This window comes from Danio aesculapii, chromosome 15 (assembly GCF_903798145.1).
Source record: "Danio aesculapii chromosome 15, fDanAes4.1, whole genome shotgun sequence".
NCBI lineage: Eukaryota > Metazoa > Chordata > Actinopteri > Cypriniformes > Danionidae > Danio > Danio aesculapii.
In genome coordinates, this window is record NC_079449.1 from 18,428,281 (window position 1) to 18,443,459 (window position 15,179).

Genomic DNA, 15,179 nt, shown 5'->3' on the forward strand with positions numbered 1-15,179 from the left:
CCCAACTGTACGCCAATACTGTATTTGCAAACACTCGACTTCTGAGAGCCCGAGCCGTAATCGCCTCTTCTGTCAGATGGAGACAAGTGACGGAGTCAAATTACTCCCTCAAGGTTATTTCCCTCTTCCTCTTTAGAGATGCAAACTTTTCACATGAGCACTCAGGTCTCACGGACGGAGGAAATGGAGAGAGAGACAGCGAGAGAGAAAGATGCCATGGGCCCATCAGAAAATAAATAGTATTTTAGCGCATTCGCTAGTTTAGCCCCAAACAATCTCATCTGCAGCGGAGGGAGACAGGGAGACGATATTAAAGATTCTCATTATGCAGCTCTCCGAGTGTCTTCAGTCAATCCTCCAGCCCAGACAGCAGGAGAATCACTCCTGACAAACATTAATATAGAATGAACATTGAAGGATGCATTCCCGGAAAAAGCCTGCGGAGCCAGGGCGGGCCTGAAGATTGGCCGACTGGAGCCTGATATTGACATCTCCTTACTGGGGCAAAATGTTAGCAAGATTTCAGGATGGGGCTTGTCATATATTGGGGAAATGGTGGCCGGAAAAATATCATTCGCCACATACGTCAGTCTCTTTTATCCATCCCTCGGGGTGTAGGAAGGATGTCCTCTGCATTCATACTTGAGCAGGCTAATAGTCGAGACGCTGAATACAAATCATTGTTAAGGATGGGTTGAACTTTTCGGGGGCGATCGCTGTCGTTCTCCTTGGTGGGTGGGTGTAGTAATTGGACTAGCCTCGGGTGTTTGTCTATTTTTACTGTACAGTTTCTCAGCAAAAAGTAGGTTTCATTGATATTCACGGTGGAAATTATGAGGGGAAAACCTGGCTCCTTCTCTACAGCGGTCAAGAAACAATGGATAACTGAGAAAAACTTTCTAATTATTCATTCATTCATTCATTCATTTACTTTTCAGCCTAGTCCCTTTATTAATCAGGGGTCACCACAGCGGAAAGAACCGCCAACTTATCCAGCATATGTTTTACGCAGCAGATGCCCTTCCAGTCACAACCCAACACTGGGAAACACCCATACAGTCTTACATTTACATACACTACGGCCTATTTAGCTTATTCAATTCACACAGGGAGAACATGTAAACTCCACAAAGAAATGCCAACTGACCCAGCCGGGGCTCAAACAAGTGACCTTCTTGCTGTGACCCGATCGTTCTACCCACTGCACCACCGTGATGCCCAGTTTTAAATTATGTCACTTGATATTTTGATACTTTCTAAAACAACTTCAGCTGTTTGCATTAAAATATATATATTTTTTTTCAACAACTGAAAGGAAAAACAAGACAAGTAAATGCAGCAGAAAAGAACCTAGTTGAAGCATGAAGTTGAAAATATTCTGCATTTTCTACTTTTGAACTTAATTCAAGCATGTAGAAATGAAAGCTCTAAGATAAATTGCTTTATATATGTGACTTCTCAAGTATAGAAAACACTCTGGTGTTAGATGGACAAACTCAAACACTGGATTGAATTTTGAAATTACGTTTTTAAACCAATGGTTTGTCCATATAGTTGCCAAATTTATCAGGGTGTATATACAAGTGGTCCAGAAATGAGTATACACTGTAAAACCCAAAAAGTAAAGGTAACTCAAACCATTTGAGGAAACCAATTGCAACAAATCATTTAAGTTCAAAAACTAATCCTAATGAGTACTGTGAACTTAATCCATTTGAGTAAACGAAGCAATTTGAGCACATTGAAACCCAGTAAATGAAGAGAACTCAAACCAACTGAGTACTGTAAAACCCAATAAGTTAAGGCAACTCAAATTGCTACAAACCTTTTGAGTTAAAAAAACAAAATCTATAAGAGTACTGTGAACTTAATTCATTTAAGTTGAAGTAATGAGGAATTTAATTAACTCATTACCTTCAACATGGAGTTCAAAACTCTTTTCGAATGAGTAGAGTTAACTTTCAATGAATTTTGAGGTAACTGCACTCATTTAATTTGATAAAGTTGACTGTTGGGTTTTACAGTGTACAATTAAATAAAGTCACTTATAAAGGCGTTCCCAGCATGCACTAGTTATGAATAATAAATTAGGTTGGCAGTGTTATTTGCACTCTTGCATTTGTTGTGGTTGTTGGCAAGATTAGCGGCTTTTTTTTCCAGTGACTGGTCCCTCATTTATAAAATGTTGCACAGAAACAGCCCTATATTTAATCTAAGACCATTTCTCATGTGTATCATTCACCCATACACTCTCTCCTTTACACACACACACACACAACGGCCAATTTAGTTTCTTTAAATTAAACCTATAGTGCATGTGTATGGACTGTGGGGGAAACCCATGCCAACACAATGAGAACATGCAAACCACACACATAAATGCCAACTGGCCCAGATGGGACTCGAACTAGCAACCTTCTTGCTGTGCTAGCTAACTTGACAGTGCTAACCACTGAACCACTATACCGCCCTTCTCATGTGTGTGATTCAAAGAAAAGTATGCACAGAATCACAGGTGATCCTGAAATTGTCATTTTAGAATGACCCCAAATGTTTCTCTTTAGCACATATAAGAGAACAAGTCAACATCCAAAACCTTGAAAACAGCGAGTGGCTACAATTGCTTAGATGTTGAATTTTCATTTTAGAAATGAGGCCCAAACCGTTCATTTTCTACTAAAATTAGCTACTCTTATCTTGTTTTACCTACGAAGTGCAGAATGGTAGAATAGTAACGCCATTTACTTTGCTGTCTTGCTTTCACTGAGCATGCATTTAGTTCTCTACATTTGTTTGGATGCTTGAAATATAAGTTTCAAACACATAAATATTGTTCAGTCTAATATACTCCTTCACTTTATTCAGTGTTACAATGCAAAGCGAAGTAGTTTTTCCTTTATTTTATACTATTGGAATGTACAAAAAAGACATTAAGTAAACATCGCTTGTCATTTTTTATATGTATATTTAGCTCAGTCAAGAACACAATGCATACTAGGCATAAACAACTCTCTGGTTCTGCAAATACAGCGAGACAGAAAGTTCTTGATGTATGATGCGTTGAAGAACGCAAGGCTAGATTTCACCTGGTTTATTTTTAGTAAACAACAGGCTTATGGCAGCAGGTGCTCTCTTACTTCTGCTTATGGCATCAATATAAATGAGGCATAATTACTTTTGTTACAATTAAATTAGACTCAGCAAAACAACATAATGGCGATTTGTTATGCTCTGGTGAGCAATAACAAACCAATCATAATTAACAGCTCCGGTTGCGCAAGCGACTCTCTTTGTGCAGCAAATACAATCTGACTCCCTAAACTAAACGTACCAGCCAAAAACTTGATGAAAGTCAAATGATATTAAAGGATTTTAGACTGAAGAAATGATTGTGAGTGTGCTGAAGAGTTAAAAAGGTGACAGTGACACACATTGTCCTCTCAGAACCAAGAGCATCAGACTAAATCCCACAAAAGCAGATTTCTTTCAAAAGTCTCAAGCTGCGATGTTGAATTTCTGGCATTAAAATGTGTAGAAGTCGCAAGCTTTAGTCTCCCATTAGAGGTTTTCCTGTCCTTGAAGGATTAAAAAAAGAAGATAAAAAAGAGAAAAATGCCTTGAACTGTTCCTGTCAGGGTGAAAAAAAAAAGTGTCTGTGTGGCATCGGCTGAAGACACCACGCTTGGCAGCAGCCTGTTGAATTCACTTTCCATTTATCCCTTTACAACCTCTTGCCCCTCCAAAGCTCGGCTCAGACTTCATAGCCTGAGGACATGGAATCATGTAAGAGGGTTTGCCCGTGGCTGTGTCTCTGATCTCAGATCAGTCTGGGCTCACCTGCACATTTGGGGTGGGGTATAGAAGAACTCACACACCCTGCAGGGGCCTAGAAAACTGACTGTGAAGCACAGACACGGAAGGCCACGACCACACCAACCGCTGAGTCTTGTGTGGTCTGCCTACATTGAACAAGTACACTGGAAATATAAAACATTGCACGATGAATTTTGAAACTATTGGAAGCAACCAGTTGCTTGTAAATTGGAGGGTTTTACATGTTTTTTAGTGATACTAAAATCAGCTAAAAATAATACATACAGCTCTGGAAATATTAGAAAGTTTTGTTGACTGGATTTGCCATTAAAAGATATTTGTTTTGAGTAAAACGTTCATTTGCGTTTTACTTTATACTTTATCATTCATTCATTAATTTTTTTTTCAGCTTAGTCCCTTTATTAATCAGGGGTCGCCACAGCGGAATGAACCGTCAACTTATCCAGCATGTTTTACGCAGCGGATGCCCTTCCAGTCGCAACCCATCACTGGGAACTTTATACTTATTTTATTGGTAAAATAATTATTTAAATTTCCTTCCAGAAAAAAATTCTCAAGGATTAAGTATTTATAGGTGTGTTTGGCATGTATTTTTTTGTCAATTACATATTTTTGCATAAATTAAAAAAAGTTTTCCCGTGTTGGCGTGGGTTTCCTCCGGGTGCTCCAGTTTCCCCCACAAGTCCAAAGACATGTGGTATAGGTGAATTGGGTAAGCTAAAATTGTCCATAGTGCATGTGTGGGAATGAGGGTGTATGGGTGTTTCCCAGTGACGGGTTGCAGCTGGAAGGGCATACGCTGTGTAAAACATATGCTAGATAAGTTGGCGGTTCATTCCACTGTGGTGACCCCAGATTATTAAAGGTACTAAGCCGAAAAGAAAATGAAAATTAATGAAAACTTTTTTTTATTAATTAATTCATTCAATACGTTTGTATTCATACTTAGAATATACTGTATCACAATAAACGTTTTAACTTCAATAAAGTTAAGAAATTATTATGAAATTATTTTTAAATTCCAACAAACAAAAACCACAATTCTAATCATTGTCATTTTCTGATGAAAAAAAAATCTAAGCGCGCCTTTACACAGCTGATTTAAGTTGGCCCAAAAACGTGGCTGTGTCTGCTCAGAATTCAGTGTAAAGATGATATATGCCACAATAAACATCTTTGTTCATTTATAATTTTGTGGTTTCATCCTGTTTTTCGGTTTGGTTTCTGTGCTGCCTTTGCTGTGTAAATATACTTTAAATGATAATATATGTAGATATGTTTGTCTGAACACGTGGACTATTTTATATTGATATTTCATCATTTTTTCCTGCAGATAAATACTCCACCTGATCAGTATTTTTAACTCAAATCAAAACATGACGTACCTTCTGGAAAATCCAATAAACCAAAAACATTAACACTTCACAATAAGGTTGTATTATGCTAGTTAATGCATTTACTAACATGAACAAACAATGAACAATACATTTGTTACAGTATATGATCATGTTAGTTAAAATACAGTTGTTCATCATTAGTTGATGTTATAACTCACGGTGCATTAATGAATGATAACAAGCAAGAATTTGGATTTCAATAACGCATAAGTAAATGTTAAATTATGATTAGTAAATGCTGCAGAAGCATTGTTCATAGTTAGTTCATGTTAGTAGATACATTACTAAGGAAACCTTATTGCAAAGTGTGACCCCAATAACTTTGAATGCCAAAAAAGTGGGCGGAAAAAAATGTATGCTTTATTTTAGGCTGAATTAAATTAATTAATTTTAATTATTATTATTCATTACTTTTTTGCAGTGTGCTCTCTTTTCAACATGTTGTGAAAACCTATCTTAAAGTAATGTATTTGTGCTACTTGCCGATTAAGCACCATGTGGCACACCCTGACTGCAGAAGCCACGCCCCAATTGTTCCCTATTGGTCAAGCTAGAAAGTCATTGACAGATTTGAGTAAAGCCCTCTCAATGTTTAAGATGGTGCCTGGGAGATTCAGTGTTTGCACAATTTGGTGGAGATAAACTCACAAACTTATAGTCAATAAATAACACAAAGTAAATACTAAGAAGCTGCAAGTAAAACAGCTAATTAAATGTTAAACTTTGAATACAATGTAAAAAAGTTTGTTGCTTTCTTTTCATTTCATTTATTTTTTAAGTTGAATCAAAGTAACTTTACAACTAATCTCACTTTACATTACACTGAAAAAATATTTTTTAATATTGTAAAAGTTAATGTAAACTCTTTTTAGTAAAATGCCGATAAGACTCATCCTTTTCAGTGTGTGAAAATCTGACATAGAGTGTTTTTGTACAGAATATATATATTTCCAGATTTCACAGTACTGAACAACTAAGCCGTGGTGAACACACCACATGGCTGCATTTGCTCTTTGGGCTCCATTTTCCCCCCTCAGGCTTTTAATTGTCCGCTCTCGGCTCCGATTTTAAAAAGCACATCTTAAGTGAAAGACTGTTATATGCAATTTAGGCCTGTTAGAAAACCATTTCGCGAGGATTAATTATCAAGGCCAATTATTTAGAATTGTATCATGTGAAAGGTTAGCTCTAGGTGACAGAAGAGAGGAAACAGACCTGAGGCGATGCAGGCGGCGCGTGTGGCCGTGCATTTCAATGCCATGTGAAAATGAACTCGCCCGCAGAGCAAATTGCATTGACCTGGATGGCACGTGTTGACGGTGAAGAGGCAGAACTCCGCGGGTGAGCCTTTAACCCTTTGCCTGGTCAACTGAAATGCCTGACAGTTTAAACTGAGGCTTTTAGGAGAACTAAACTGGCATAAATACTGTATTTTTCACATCTTTCTTATGACTGGAGACAGGCTATTGTATATCTCGACAGCGCAACAATGATATAAACAGCAACGTGCTCAGGGCAGCGCTGGAGTTCTTCTAAATTTCAGTCAGTTAACACATTCATTCTTTTATTATTAAACTAAATATATTAAAACGAGCAACATTTAACTCAAGATTACAATGAATTTTCTCCAATTAATTGTGTACAATTATAGACTCCCATATAGTAAATATTACAGTGTTTTTGAACCATACCATAGTAAAATAGGCTACTTAAATTAATCTGTTGCGTCGATTGTATAGTTACTATGATAATACAACAACTATAGCAATATAAACAAATGACCAAATATTACATTTTTTTGCAACTATAGTATATTATGCTACAATACAACACATTGTAAATAAGTTCAGTACCGTGCAATTGACTATACAGGTCCCTAGCCAGCGTATTGCAAGGGGTGGTTCTTTTTTCTCAAAAAGTAGACCTTTTTGCAGTTATGTGTCTCCTTTTCTATTCAATTATGAGGTTTAAACACTGCATTTCAGTGATATTTTAAACACTAATCTTTGCTGGATTAGCTTGAATTTGGATTTTAATAATGCATTATTAAATGTTGAATTATGATTAATAAATGCTGCAGAAGCATTGTTCAAAGTTAGTTCATGTTAGTAAATACATTATCAATGAAATATTGTAAAGTGTGACCCCAATGAATATGAAATTGGCACTTTCTGACTTATTTCAGAATCAAATTAGGTCATTTTAATTATTATTATTTTTTGCAGTGTGCTCTATTACTTTTTAACATTTAAGTTGTAAAAGTCTAGCTTAAATTAAAGTATTTGAGCTACTTGCAGACTAAACACCCTGTGGCACAGCCTGACTGCAGAAGCCACGCCCCAATTGTTCCCTATTGGTCAAGCTAGAAAGTCATTGACAGATTTAAGTTAAACCCTCTCAATGTTTAAGATGGTGCCTGGGAGACTCAATATTTGCACAAAATTGGGGGGGGGGGGGGGGATAAACTCACGAGTGGTTACTATTACTCAACTACTATGTACTTGCATCAAAAAATAAATACAATGTATTTACTGTGTTCATTATGTGTTGAAGAACACTTCTGGTGCTTCTTGAGGTAGGGTTAGGGACAGATTTGGTGGTATAGGTAGAGTTAAGTTTGGGTTAAAGTGTACGTGATGGTCAACAGTATAATTAAAGATGTACCACACTTTTTGATGTACCAAAAATATTTCCTACAATTTTGTGAAAATTCTCACCATACTATTTTACCGCAAAGTATACAGGTTTTGAGATAAAAAAAAAATAAAGAAATATGAAAAATTCTTCATTTTAAAATATAACTTTATTATCCTCCATCATTAAAAAAAAAACAATTAGCAATACAATATGTATGTTGTTTTGAATTAGATGAATTAGAAACTGTAAAAGGCTATATAGGCAAATAACAAACTGGACTCATTCAGCTCATTCAACTTGTCAGAATTTGTTCCTTGGAATAATTAAAATAAATTTTGTCTTAAAGCCTTCTTCTATCAGTTATTTTCACAATTTATGATGGCTTAGCAGTCAAAAATGGGAAGACAAATGAGCAGACAAATGAGCTCGCGTAGGGGACAAATTCTGGACTTTGTCAGTGAGGGGTGGGTCTTTTGAAACCCCCCCCTCATAAAAAAGGTACATAAGCGTTGGACAGCTCCTTCTTTATTACAATAACTATGAAAATAAATATGATTGGAACAAGCAGCAACCTCCTGCTCTCCCTCAGGAAGCCAATAGGGAAGTAACTGAAACTGCAATTCATCGAAATTCCACTAGTCCTGGCTCCATAAAGAGCAAATTTCCATTGAGCCCGCTGTTAAAATGGCCAACTTGGGGTGGATTTTTTTATAACTCATCTGTTTCTTTTATATTAGGATATATTTAGTCTGCATAATTAAGGGAATGGCCACTTAAGTGACAGCTAGGTCTCGCTGGTCACCATCACTTCACCTCAGCTGATTCCGGCTGATTAGCCACTAAACTCGGCATATACAACATATTTTGTGTTGTTTTATGTGGCTTTACACAGTCAGTTGCATTTTGGGATTATTTCTTACAATTTTCAGATGATATGGCATGCTGTGTGCACATAACTGTGCTCACAAACAATACACATAGCCTCCTTTTCCCAGGTGAGTGAAATTATATACTTATACACCATATCTATAAATGTATTTGTTTTATTTAAAATCATTTATCATTTTCTTTAGATCTGTAATGCACTCCAGAATCTAACAAATTAATTAGCTGTAGGCTCTAAACCAGTCATCTGAAACGTTGTCATACAGTGTTATGCCTGGATTTCATAAATAGCCTTGAATTTACTAACACAGACTATATTTGAAGTATTTGGAAGTAATTCGCATTTTCCTCCAGTAGAAAAACATTATAAGAACAATGTTTAGTGGCTCTGTGTATTACAGCAGTGTTTTTAAAAGTTTAAACACTTTATTGACATAGTGTACAACCAAGCACATGTGGTCAGAACACAAACGAGTCACAGGTAATGAAGTATTAAGCCTTTTTTTTAATTAAGTAAATTAAATGAACTTTTAAGTGATTACAAAGGTATTGTGTGAAAATTGGAGAAAAAAGTTTTATACTGTATATGGGAGGATGTATTTCTGTAACATTTTTGTGAAAAGTGTTGTGAAATGTTCAGCAAAAAATAGATCTTTAGATTTAATGTAGATGGGAAAAGGTGCATTTACACAAAAAGAAACTTTTTTTAAAGCATCGTTTAAAAATATATTTAATGTTTCATATTTACTGAAAATAAATTGACAAATTTTGAATCTAGTAAAATGCCTTTAAATAGTTCTTGAAGAAACACATTTGACACTGTTAAGGTACAAAGTGTCTTGTCACTGCAGTGGTACCGTCATTGATCAGATATGTACCTTTGATGAAGGTACAATATTTTATCTGGAGGTTTTGAAAACCAAAAGTACATTTTGGTTTCCCATGGTACAAATCATGTCCTTAAAGGTACAAACTGCAATGGTAAAAAAATGGTTCTGTCCCATAAAAAGGTATTGCCCCAGTGACAAGGGTTTGTACCTTCTTTGGTACAACACTGTACAATTTTGTCCGAGAGTGTAGAATGATTCCCACATTAATATTTACTATAAATTACTGCAGTATTTTCATGTGTTGTATAAGTAAATTTGGTTTTATATATAAAGTAGTGTTTCTTTGTTGTTTTTGAGATTATTTTTAGATTAATTATGATTTTGTTTAAAATATAAGGGCCAATAAAAAGTTTGAAAGCACTTTATTGAAAGTTTGCACTTCAAATGAATAATAATGCTTTAAAAACAGTCTTGTGTTCTCTTATGTAACAACAGCTATTATAATCCATTAAATAGGCATGGTTAATTATGTAAATTAAATAATATAATGAATTAAAGCACACAAGAAGCACATCATTAATTATGATGGTGTTTAAAGGTATATTACAATGGATTATAAAATAGGAAAAGAATAAAAGACTGTGCATAATGATAAATAATCTTTCATTTTAATGCATTATAATTTAATATTACAAGGTGTATTATATCAAAATTAGCAAATAATATGTTTATGTTCTTCAGTAAGTTTTGTGCTTGTATGTAACTATCATTCACTATATATTACACTATATGCTGTATAATTATTTATGCAAACACTAAAAAGTATGATGCATTAGTGTTTATGCAGAATGCCATTCATTATAATGCATTATATGTAATTTACAGTTTAAACTTGTAATAAAATGGATTTTAACTGTTTTAACATTATTTATAAAAGAAAAAAGCACTACAAAGTACATTCTGAATAAATAGTAATTGTTGTGCATTAAAGTTTCACTGTTTACGGTTTCATTATTGTAATGGATTATAACTGTTGTTACATTTATGAAAATAAAATGCATAATAATGTGCATTAAGAATAATTATTGTTAAAATGCATTGTAGGCGAACAATTAAAAGTTGTAAGTGCTTTAATAAATTATAACTATTGTTACTTTCATTTATTAAAAGAAAAATGCATTTAACTGTGCATTATGATTAATTATTAATATTTTAATGTCTTATAAATCTACTGTCTAGCTGTAAGTTTCATAATGTTAAAAGGGTTAAAGCTGTTTAAAAAAAAAGCTCTAAATACACTCACTGGCCACTTTATTAGGTACACCTTACTAGTACCGGGTTGGACCCTCTTTTGCCCTCAGAACTGCCTTAATCCTTCGTGGCATAGATTCAACAAGGTACTGGAAATATTCCTCAGAGATTTTGGTCCATATTGACATGATAGCATCATGCAGTTCCTGCAGATCTGTCAGCACCAAATCCCAAAGGTGCTCTATTTTATTGAGATCTGGTGACTGTGGAGGCTATTTGAGTACAGTGAACTCATTGTCATGTTCAAGAAACCAGTCTGAGATGATTCACTCTTTATGACATGGCGCATTATCCTGCTGGAAGTACTGCTGGGTACACTGTGGTCATAAAGAGATGGGTCAGCAACAATACTTAGGTAGGCTGTGGCATTAATAGCAGATCAGCAGCTGATCCCAGTAGATCAGCAGTTTCTGAAATACTCAGACCAGCCCGTCAGGCACCAACAATCATACCACATTCAAAGTTACTTAAACCACCTTTCTTCCCCATTTTGGTGCTGCAGCAGATCATGTTGACCATGTCTACATGCCTAAATGCATTGAGCTGCTGCCATGTGATTGGCTGATTATAAATTTGCGTTAATGAACAGTTGGACAGGTGTACCTAATAAAGTGGCTGGTGAGTGTATATGCTTGTAAAAAGTGATTAGTTACTTTACTTAAAACAACTAAGAAAATTGATACCTTATAAGTGAAAAGTTGACTTTACTTAAATGTAAACTAGTTGCAACTTGGAACAGTTAAGTTGACGTAATTTTTAGAATTCTGCACATATTTCATTATACTTAATCATTTTAAGGTAACGGTTTTACACACTTTTTAAAGTAAGGTCAACTAATCGCTTTTCACAGTTATCTTTCTATTTTTCTATCTATCTATCCATCCATCCATCCATCTATAAAATATTTTGTATGCTGTTCATTTATACACACTTTTTAAAATAAAGTCAACTAATCACTTTTTACAGTTTTTTTCTATCTATCTATCTATCTATCTATCTATCTATCTATCTATCTATCTATCTATCTATCTATCTATCTATCTATCTATCTATCTATCTATCTATCTATAAAACATCTTGTATGCTGTTCATTTATAATTTTCTTCTTTGTCAAGAATCTGTAAAACAGATACATCTTCGTATGAATATTTACAAGTGTATGCTACCATAAACCATCTTTTTGATTGTGAATTTTCTGAGCACTCAAAACAGGTAAAATGTTTAAAATGCTACATCTTGGCCCAGTTTGCGAGAGCTTCATCTTTTAGGTTAAGGACTGTGAGCCGACTTCATTTGTGCAGACCTCAGCAAAACAGAGGAAGACCGACTCCAGTAATTCAGGTCTCTCAAGTAATATAGCAGGCTAATTTAAACCATCAGGCATCTTTATGTAATTAATCAGTACAGCAGGCCTGCACCGCACAGCAGATTGAGGCTTTTACAGGCCAGAGATGAGAAAGATCAAACTCTGCTATAGGAAAGAGAAAAAAGAAAACGGCCTTGACATATGCAGAATCCCTGAGATCCAGTGCTGAATAAACAAATAAATAAATAAATGAAACAACAAACACGCGAGTCCCAATCGATACCTTGACCAGGGCAACTGGATGGCAGCCTTTCTTCTGAGCTGCATGGCCATGGAGAAGTAAAACAAACAGCGCTTGTGTAAAGGTCTTCAAACCCCAGCCGGCTCAACCTGCCATTGATTATGGTGATGGAGGACTCAAAGGGCTGTTTGGCCACCAGACACGAGCACTAGTGCACATCTAGTGTGTACAGATCAGGTCTCATTATCAGCACATAACAAACGAGAAGACACAGCCAGGGACACAGAGCTTCAAATGAGCCTCTCAGAACATTAAAATTTAAAATATATGTGTAAATGAAGGAGATCTCTTCTGAAGCGAGGGGCTAAAGAACTTATTTTTCTTTCCTTGTGCTGTTACAGTTATAGGCATTGTAAAAAAATGCCCCTTGTTTGCTTGTACTTCTGTTTTAACAAGTACTGTAGCATGAAAAAGCAGGGCTTGTGCCAATTCTAAATTGACACGATTAAAAATGTATTTTTCTTTCCTTGTGCTTTAACAGTATATGCATTATGAAAGAATGTGGCTTTTTAGCATGCTAAGTTAATTAAAATAGTTGGTTATCATCAGTGCAAAGTAAGGATGCAGCTACATGGACTGCATTTTCAGTAGCATAAACGCTATTCATTTAACAAAAAATAAATCTACGAATGTCAAAAAAAATCTTATTTGTATGCAGTGGCTTAAAAGATAAAAAGTCTTATTGCACACTAGATTACATACACTCACCGGCCACTTTATTAGGTACACTTGTCAAACTGCTTGTTAATACAGATTTCTAATCAGCCAATTACATGGCAGCAACTCAATGCATTTAGGCATGTAGACATGGTCAAGACGTTCTGCTGCAGTTCAAACCGAGCATCAGAATGAGGAATAAAGGTGATTTAAGTAACTTTGAACGTGGCATGATTGTTGGTGCCAGACAGGCTGGTCTGAGTATTTTAGAAACTGCTGAGAAACCAACTGCTTTTAGAAACCATCTCTAGGTTTACAGAGAAGGGTCCGAAATAGAGAGAATATCCAATGAGCGGCAGTTCTATGCCTTGTTGATGCTAGAGGTCAGAGGAGAATGGCCAGACTGGTTCCAGTTGATAGAAAGGCAACAGTAAGTGAAATAACCACTAGTTACAACTGAGGTATGCAGAAGAGCATCTCTGAACGCACAACACGTCCAACTTTGAGGCGGATGGGCTACAGCACAGAAGACCACACCGGGTGCTAATCCTGTCAGCTAAGAACAGAACACTGAGGCTACAATTCACACAGGCTCACCAAAATTGGACCCCAAATTAAAATTCCTATTTTAAGAATCTAAAGAAAGGATAAAAATGTAATTTTGTGAAATTTTTTGTTAACATACACTGTAAAAATATCTGTTAATTAACAGTTTTTGTATTTTGTGTTTTCCATTTATTTATGGTTGTGAATTGCATTATGGTACCTTGATCCCTGCTCTGTCAAATTTTGATGTTGAAAATTCAACTCTACAGTTGAACAAAGTGACTTTTATTGACATTGTAGTATTTCGAATAATAAAATGTATAAGAAATAATATATAAAGAAATAAGTCTGTAAAACAACAGAAAATGTACAAGCACACTTTTTTTAGTGTACAACAACAACCCAGACAATATATCACTTCAAACTATTAAAGATGTTAACAAAAGACACTTTTCAAACATTTCAAGAAAAATCAACATCCTATAATGCAATTAAAAAGCTTAAATAAACAGGGAGAATGAAAAATAAATACAGTAATTACAAAATTTGGCAAACTTAATTTACAAATATGTTTTAGTGTATGGTTGATCTGTGCCATTTTCTACATATTTTTCCCCCTTTTTTTGTGTCACCTTAGAGAGGTTTTTTCTACTAAAACCCCCCAAGTATGTTATTTGTTTCATCTGATTCTGTATTTAAAAGCAAATTGTAAAGCTTTAAAATACTGTTATAAATGTAATGTTTATTGTTTGTTCATGTTAGTAAACAGATGAACTAAAAAAATCATCTAATTTCAGATTATTGTGAATCTTGAATGAATGCTTATTTTAAGATGAAACATTCTAGTTTAATGCAGTCTTCTCTGAAATTATATATTATTCATGCTAGTAAAATAGCCAAACTACAAAGTTTAAAGTATTTTGGTCAATTTTAAAACTCAGTTTTCCTAGATCAAATATTCTTGTTTTGTGTGATTGTTAATAACATTACTTGTAGCTTTTTAAGCAATACACTTTCTTCCAACAGGCAAGAAGAAACATTGCTCATGTCAAATTCTGATGTGAGAAGCTAAAAACATATTTGTGGAGCAACAGTTAGACTTGTAAAAGAATGTGGCAACTTTTAGTTCCACATTTTTTATTAAAATATTTGGTTACCTGTTCAAAGTGCAGAGATGACATGAACTAAATTTTCAAGAGTATAAACACTGTTCTTATGTAGCTTTTCCAGGAGCACTTTTTTTTTCAAAACAAGAAAGAGCATTTCTTGCTTAACTGCATACAGAATATCATTTTACACAAGCTGAAATGATCATCAAGCATGCTCTACTTCCTGTCTCTCTCTCTGATGCGGTGAAGAATTGAAATTCATTCTATTGAACTGGTTTGTTTGGACAATTTTGGTTTAACTGGTTCAGAAACAGCAATTTAAAAATTAATTTAATCACTCAATGGTGTTTGTGAAATTTCCTTCAT